Here is a 7,500-nt window from a genome sequence, read left to right on the forward strand (position 1 = left end):
AGTCCTGGGCATTATAAGCTGGATTCCAGAGCTGTTATTAAAACCATCAGTGAAAGTTTAAGTCATGGATTTTTCATGGGAGACATTTCGATCCCGGTGAGTTTTTGATCTAAGGAATTGGAGCTACCCTTTCGTCCCATTCGCCAAGCTCTGTATGAAAATTGCCGGTACAGCACTGCCCACGAACAAGTTTGATTTGGGTACGATGGCAGACCAAGTCTCGTGCAGCTTGGTGACTAGTCTGACAGGTGATTGGTCTGACAGGTTACTGGTCTGACAGGTTACTGGTCTGACAGGTGACTGGTCTGACAGGTGACTGGTGTGACAGGTGACTGGTCTGACAGGTGAATGGTATGACAGGTGACTGGTCTGACAGGTGATTGGTCTGACAGGTTACTGGTCTGGCAGGTGATTGGTCTGACAGGTTACTGGTCTGGCAGGTTACTGGTCTGACAGGTGACTGGTCTGACAGGTGACTGGTCTGACAGGTGACTGGTCTGACAGGTGAATGGTATGACAGGTGACTGGTCTGACAGGTAACTGGTCTAACAGGTGACTGGACTGAAGGGTGACCTGCAGTACAAGTGACTGGTCATACAAGTGACTGGTCATACAAGTGACTGGTCATACAAATGACTGGTCATACAGGTGACTAAAGTCAAGACAACTATGTGGTGATAAAAGGGCACTGGGGTGATGCTGGTACGCTACTGTGTGGTGATGATGCTGGAACATTACTGTGTGGTGATGCTGGTACACTACTGTGTAATGATGCTGGTACATTACTGTGTGGCGGTGCTGGTACACTATGCGTTCGTGATGCTGGTACGCTACTGTGTGATGGTGATGCTGGCACAATACTGTGTGATGGTGATGCTGGTACACTACTGCGTGGTGATGCTGGTATACTACTGTGTAGTGATGATGCTGGTACATTAATGTGTGGTGATGCTGGTACACTACTGTGTGGTGATGCTGGTACACTACTGTGCGGTGATGATGCTGGTACACTACTGTGCGGTGATGATGCTGGTACACTACTGTGCGATGATGATGCTGGTACACTACTGTGCGGTGATGATGCTGGTACACTACTGTGCGGTGATGATGCTGGCACATTACTGTGTGGTGATGCTGGTACACTACTGTGTGGTGATGCTGGTATACTACTGTGTGGTGATGATGCTGGCACACTGCTGATTGGTGATGCTGGTACACTACTGTGTGGTGATGCTGGTACATTACTGTGTGGTGATGCTGATACACTACTTTGTGGTGATGCTGATGCACTACTGTGTGGTGATGCTGATACACTACTGTGTGGTGATACTGGTATACTACTGTGTGGTGATGATGCTGGTACAATACTGTGTGGTGATGCTGGTACACTACTGTGTGGTGGTGATGCTGGTACACTACTGTGTGGTGATGCAGGTACATTACTGTGTGGTGATGCTGAAACACTACTGTGTGGTGATGCTGGTATACTACTGTGTGGTGATGATGCTGGTACAATACTGTGTGGTGATGATGCTGGTACACTACTGTGTGGTGATGCTGGTATACTACTGTGTGGTGGTGATGCTGGTACACTACTGTGTGGTGGTGATGCTGGTACACTACTGTGTGGTGATGCAGGTACATTACTGTGTGGTGATGCTGAAACACTGTGTGGTGATGCTGGTACACTACTGTGTGGTGATGAAATTGGTACACTACTGTGTGGTGATGAAACTGGTACACTACTGTGTGGTGATGAAACTGGTACACTACTGTGTGGTGATGAAACTGGTACACTACTGTGTGGTGATGAAACTGGTACACTACTGTGTGGTGATGAAACTGGTACACTACTGTGTCTTGATGCCGTTACACTATTGTGTGGTGATGCTAGTACACTATTGTGTGGTGGTGATGCTGGTACACTACTGTGTGATGATGCTGTACACTACCGTGTGGTGATGGTGGTGGATTACTGTGTGGTGATGCTGGTACACTACTGAGTGGTGGTGATGATGGTATACTACTGTTTGATGATGATACTGGTGCACTACTGTGTGGTGGTGATGCTGGTACACTATCGTGTGGTGATGCTGGTACACTACTGTGTGATGGTGGTGCTGGTACACTACTGTGTGATGGTGATGCTGGTACACTATCGTGTGGTGATGCTGGTACACTACTGTGTGATGATGCTGATATATTACTGTGTGGTGATGGTACATTATTGTGTGGTGATGCTGGAACCCTACTGAGTGGGGGTGAACTGTGTGATGGTGATGCTGGTACACTACTGTGTGATGATGCTAGTATATTACTGTGTGGTGTTGATGCTGGTATATTACTGTGTGGTGGTGATGCTGGTACATTACTGTGTGGTGATGCTGTTACACTGTGTCGTGATGATGCTGGTATATTACTGTGGTGGTGATGCTAGTACACTACTGTGTGATGATGCTGATATACTGTGTGATGGTGATGCTGGTACACTACTTTGTGGTGGTGATTCTGGTACATTACTGTGTGGTGGTGATGCTGGTACACTACTGTGTGGTGGTGATGGTGGTGCATGACTATGTGGTGTTACTGGTATATTACTGTGTGGTTATGGTACACTACTGTGTGGTGATGCTGGTACATTAATATGTGGTGTTACTTTTACATAACTGTGTGGTGATGCTGGTGCATTACTGTGTGGTGATGCTGGTGCATTACTGTGTGGTGGTGATGGTGGTGCATGACTATGTGGTGTTACTGGTATATTACTGTGTGGTGATGGTACACTACTGTGTGGTGATGCTGGTACATTAATATGTGGTGCTACTTTTACATAACTGTGTGGTGATGCTGGTGCATTACTGTGTGGTGATGCTAGTACACTACTGTGTGGTGGTGATGGTGTAAGACTGTGTGGTGATACTGGTATATTGCTTTGTGTTGATGCTGGTACATTACTGTGTGGTGGTGCTGGTGCACTGCTGTGTGGTGGTAGTAAGGTTGTTAGTGGTAGTGTGTTAGTGGTAGTGTAACTGTCAGTGGTAAAGTGGTTGTTAGTAGTGGTAGTTGTTAGAAGCGGTAAAGTGGTTGTTAGTGGTAGAGTGGTAGTGTGGTTGTTAGTAGAGTGGTTGTGAGTGGTAGTGTGGTTGTTACTGGTAGAGTGGCTGTTAGTAGTGGTAGTGTGGTTAGTGGTAGTTTTGTTGTTAGTGTTAGAGTCTGTGTAAGTGGTAGTTTGGTTCTTAGTAATAGTGTAGTTAGTGGTAGACTGGTTGTTAATGGTAGAGTGGTAGTTTACTTGTTAGTAGTTGTAGAGGGGTTGTTAGTTGTAGTGTGGTTGTTAGTGGTAGCGTGCTTGTTAGTGGTTGTGTGGTTGTTAGTGGTAGAAGGTTGTTAGTGGGAGTGTGGTTGTTAATGGTAGTGTGGTTGTGGTAGAGTGCTTGTTAGTGGTAGTCTGGCTGTTAGTGGTACCGTGGTTGTTAGTGGTACCGTGGTTGTTAGTGGTAGTGTGGTTGTCAGTAGTGGTAGTGTGGTTGTCAGTAGTGGTAGTGCGGTTGTCAGTAGCGGTAGTGCGGTTGTCAGTAGCGGTAGTGCGCTTGTCAGTAGTGGTAGTGTGGTTGTCAGTAGTGGCAGTGTGGTTGTCAGTAGTGGTAGTGTGGTTGTCAGTAGTGATAGTGTGGTTGTTAGTGGTAGTGTGGTTGCCAGTAGCGGTAGTGTGGCTGTCAGTAGTGATAGTGGGGGTCACAGTAGTGATAGTGTGGGTGTCAGTAGTGGTAGTGTGGTTGTCAGTAGTGGTAGTGTTGTCAGTAGTGGTAGAGTGTCAGTAGTGGTAATGTGGTTGTCAGTGTTAATGTGGTTGTTAGTGGTAGTGTGCTTGTTAGCAGTGGTAATGTGGCTGTCAGTAGTGGTAGTAGTGGCAGTGTGGTTGTCAGTAGTGGTATTGTGTTAGCAGTGGCAGTGTGGTTCTCAGTAGTGATAGTGCGGTTGTCAGTAGTAGTAGTAGTGTGGTTGTCAGAAGTGGTAGTGTGGTTGTCAGTAGGGGTAGTGTGGTTGTCAGCAGTGGTAGTGTGGTTGTCAGTAGTAGTATTGTGGTTGTTAGTAGTGGCAGTGTGGTTCTCAGTAGTGGTAGTGTGGCTGTCAGAAGTGGGAGTGTGGTTGTCAGTAGTGGTAGTGTGTCGGTAGTGTGGTTGTCTGTAGTGGTAGTGTGGTTGTCAGTAGTGGTAGTGTGGTTGTCAGTAGTGGCAGTGTGGTTGAAAGTAGTGCAGTGTTGTTGTCAGTTGCGGTAGTGTGGTTGTCAGTAGTGGCAGTGTGGTTGTCAGTAGGCAATGTGGTTGTCAGTAGTGGTAGCGTGGTTGTCAGTGGTGGCAGTGGTTATCAGTAGTGGTAGCGTGGTTGTCAGTACTGACAGTGTGGTTGTCAGTAGTGGAAGTGTGATTGTCAGTAGTGGTAGTGTGGCTGTCAGTAGTGGTAGTGTGGTTGTCAGTAGTGGCAGTGTAGTTGTCAGTAGTGGCAGTGTGGTTGTCAGTAGTGGCAGTGTGGCTGTCAGTAGTGGCAGTGTGGTTGTCAGTAGTGGCAGTGTGGTTGTCAGTAGTGGCAGTGTGGTTGTTAGTGGTAGTGTGGTTGTCAGTAGTGGCAGTGTGGTTGTCAGTAGCGGCAGTGTGGCTGTCAGTAGTGGCAGTGTGGTTGTCAGTAGTGGTAGTGTGGCTGTCAGTGGTAATGTGGTTGTCAGTAGTGGCAGTGTGGTTGTCAGTAGTGGCAGTGTGGTTGTCATTAGGCAGTCTGGTTGTTAGTAGTGGTAGCGTGGTTGTCAGTAGTGGTAGTGTGGCTGTCAGTAGTGGTAGTGTGGTTGTCAGTAGTGGTAGTGTGGCTGTCATTAGTGGTAGTGTGGTTGTCAGTAGTGGTAATGTGGTTGTTAGTAGTGGTAGCGTGGCTGTCAGTAGTGGTAGTGTGTTAGTGGCAGTGTGGTTGTCAGTAGTGGAAGTGTGGTTGTCAGTAGTGGCAGTGTGGCTGTCAGTAGTGGTATGTTTGTCAGTAGTGGCAGTGTGGTTGTCAATAGTGGTAGTGTGGTTGTCAGTAGTGGCAGTGTGGTTGTCAGTAGTGGCAGTGTGGTTGTCAGTAGTGGTAGTGTGGTTATCAGTAGTGGTAGTGTGGTTGTCAGTAGTGGCAATGTGGTTGTCAGTAGTGGCAGTGTGGTTGTCAGTAGTGGCAGTGTGGTTGTCAGTAGTGGCAGTGTGGTTGTCAGTAGTGGTAGTGTGGTTGTCAGTAGTGGTAGTGTGGTTGTCAGTAGTGGTAGTGTGGTTGTCAGTAGTGGCAGTGTGGTTGTCAGTAGTGGCAGTGTGGTTGTCAGTAGTGGTAGTGTGGTTGTCAGTAGTGGCAGTGTGGTTGTCAGTAGTGGCAGTGTGGTTGTCAGTAGTGGCAGTGTGGTTGTCAGTAGTGGCAGTGTGGTTGTCAGTAGTGGCAGTGTGGTTGTCAGTAGTGGTAGTGTGGTTGTCAGTAGTGGCAGTGTGGTTGTCAGTAGTGGCAGTGTGGTTGTCAGTAGTGGAAGTGTGGTTGTCAGTAGTGGCAGTGTGGTTGTCAGTAGTGGTAGTGTGGTTGCCAGTAGTGGTAGTGTGGTTGTCAGTAGTGGTAGTGTGGTTGTCAGTAGTGGCAGTGTGGTTGTCAGTAGTGGCAGTGTGGTTGTCAGTAGTGGCAGTGTGGTTGTCAGTAGTGGCAGTGTGGTTGTCAGTAGTGGTAGTGTGGTTGTCAGTAGTGGCAGTGTGGTTGTCAGTAGTGGCAGTGTGGTTGTCAGTAGTGGCAGTGTGGTTGTCAGTAGTGGCAGTGTGGTTGTCAGTAGTGGTAGTGTGGTTGTCAGTAGTGGCAGTGTGGTTGTCAGTAGTGGCAGTGTGGTTGTCAGTAGTGGCAGTGTGGTTGTCAGTAGTGGTAGTGTGGTTGTCAGTAGTGGTAGTGTGGTTGTCAGTAGTGGCAGTGTGGTTGTCAGTAGTGGCAGTGTGGTTGTCAGTAGTGGCAGTGTGGTTGTCAGTAGTGGTAGTGTGGTTGTCAGTAGTGGTAGTGTGGTTGTCAGTAGTGGCAGTGTGGTTGTCAGTAGTGGTAGTGTGGTTGTCAGTAGTGGTAGTGTGGTTGTCAGTAGTGGCAGTGTGGTTGTCAGTAGTGGTAGTGTGGTTGTCAGTAGTGGTAGTGTGGTTGTCAGTAGTGGCAGTGTGGTTGTCAGTAGTGGCAGTGTGGTTGTCAGTAGTGGCAGTGTGGTTGTCAGTAGTGGCAGTGTGGTTGTCAGTAGTGGCAGTGTGGTTGTCAGTAGTGGCAGTGTGGTTGTCAGTAGTGGTAGTGTGGTTGTTGATGATAGTGTGGCTGGCATTTATTATGACTGACGTTTAGTACGAATGATGCTTAGTATTAATCATTGATTTTTTTGTCTGATTAATTAATATATTGTATGAAGTTTGGTATGATTTAGGTTTAGGATGATTGATCTTTAACGGGACTGACGTTTAGTATGATTGATGTTTAATATGATTGACGTTTTGGTTGACTAACATTTAGAATGAGCGATTGATGTCTATGACTGATACACAGTACGACAGATGTTTAGTATGATTGATGTTTAGTGTAACTGATTGCTGTTTAATATACTTGACGTCAAGTATGACTGATTTACGTTAAGTATGATTGACGTCTAGTATGATTGACGTCTAGTATGATTGACGTTAAGTATAATTGACGTTAAGTATAACTGTCGTTAAGTTTGATTGATGTCTAGTATGATTGATGTCTAGTATGATTGACGTCTAGTATGATTGACGTTAAGTATAACTGACGTTAAGTTTGATTGATGTCTAGTATGATTGATGTCTAGTATGATTGATGTCTAGTATGATTGATGTCTAGTATGATTGATGTCTAGTATGATTGATATTCAGTATTAATGTAAGATTTTTATTACGTTGGACGTTCTACCATAAGTTATTACTATTGCAAGCGTTGTTAGTAATATTAGGATTGTTATGGGTATTACTGGCCACATCCATCACCAGTGGCTGAACAACCTTCATGTCAGGCACCTTTATTGACAAAAAAATATAAAATATGAAAAAGAAAATCACACTAAAAAATAATGTATAAATCTGTCCACCTTTTGATGCACTCCGTTTGTTTATACATTTTTTTTTGTTTCTATAGGACTTCAAATGTTTTTTTGATGACTTCATCAAAAGAATTCCCCCCCCCCTCTCACCCACCTTCATCCTCACACCAAGACAAACACCAAGACAAACACCAAGACAAACACCAAGACAAACACAACACCCACTAGCAAGAATTAGAACAAGCACAGTATAAACAACTTATCTAAAACGAAACGATAAATAAAAGGAGTCTATTGCATTTTGAATTCAGGCATCGTCTTGCCCTGGGCAGAGTTACATGCAGGGCATACAGGTTTATACTGGGTATACAGGGGGTATACCATATACAGGGTAGTAGTACCCTGGAGGACATATGTTGTTCATTATT

General features: G+C 45.8%; 1 protein-coding gene across 1 annotated transcript in view; it reads left to right on the plus strand.

Moving 5' to 3' along the window:
• The window catches only part of LOC128693307 (paired box protein Pax-6-like), a 45,564-nt gene that overhangs the window by 1,704 nt on the left and 36,360 nt on the right, over window positions 1-7,500 (plus strand). The window lies entirely within an intron of this gene.

This window comes from Cherax quadricarinatus, chromosome 28 (genome assembly GCF_038502225.1).
Source record: "Cherax quadricarinatus isolate ZL_2023a chromosome 28, ASM3850222v1, whole genome shotgun sequence".
NCBI lineage: Eukaryota > Metazoa > Arthropoda > Malacostraca > Decapoda > Parastacidae > Cherax > Cherax quadricarinatus.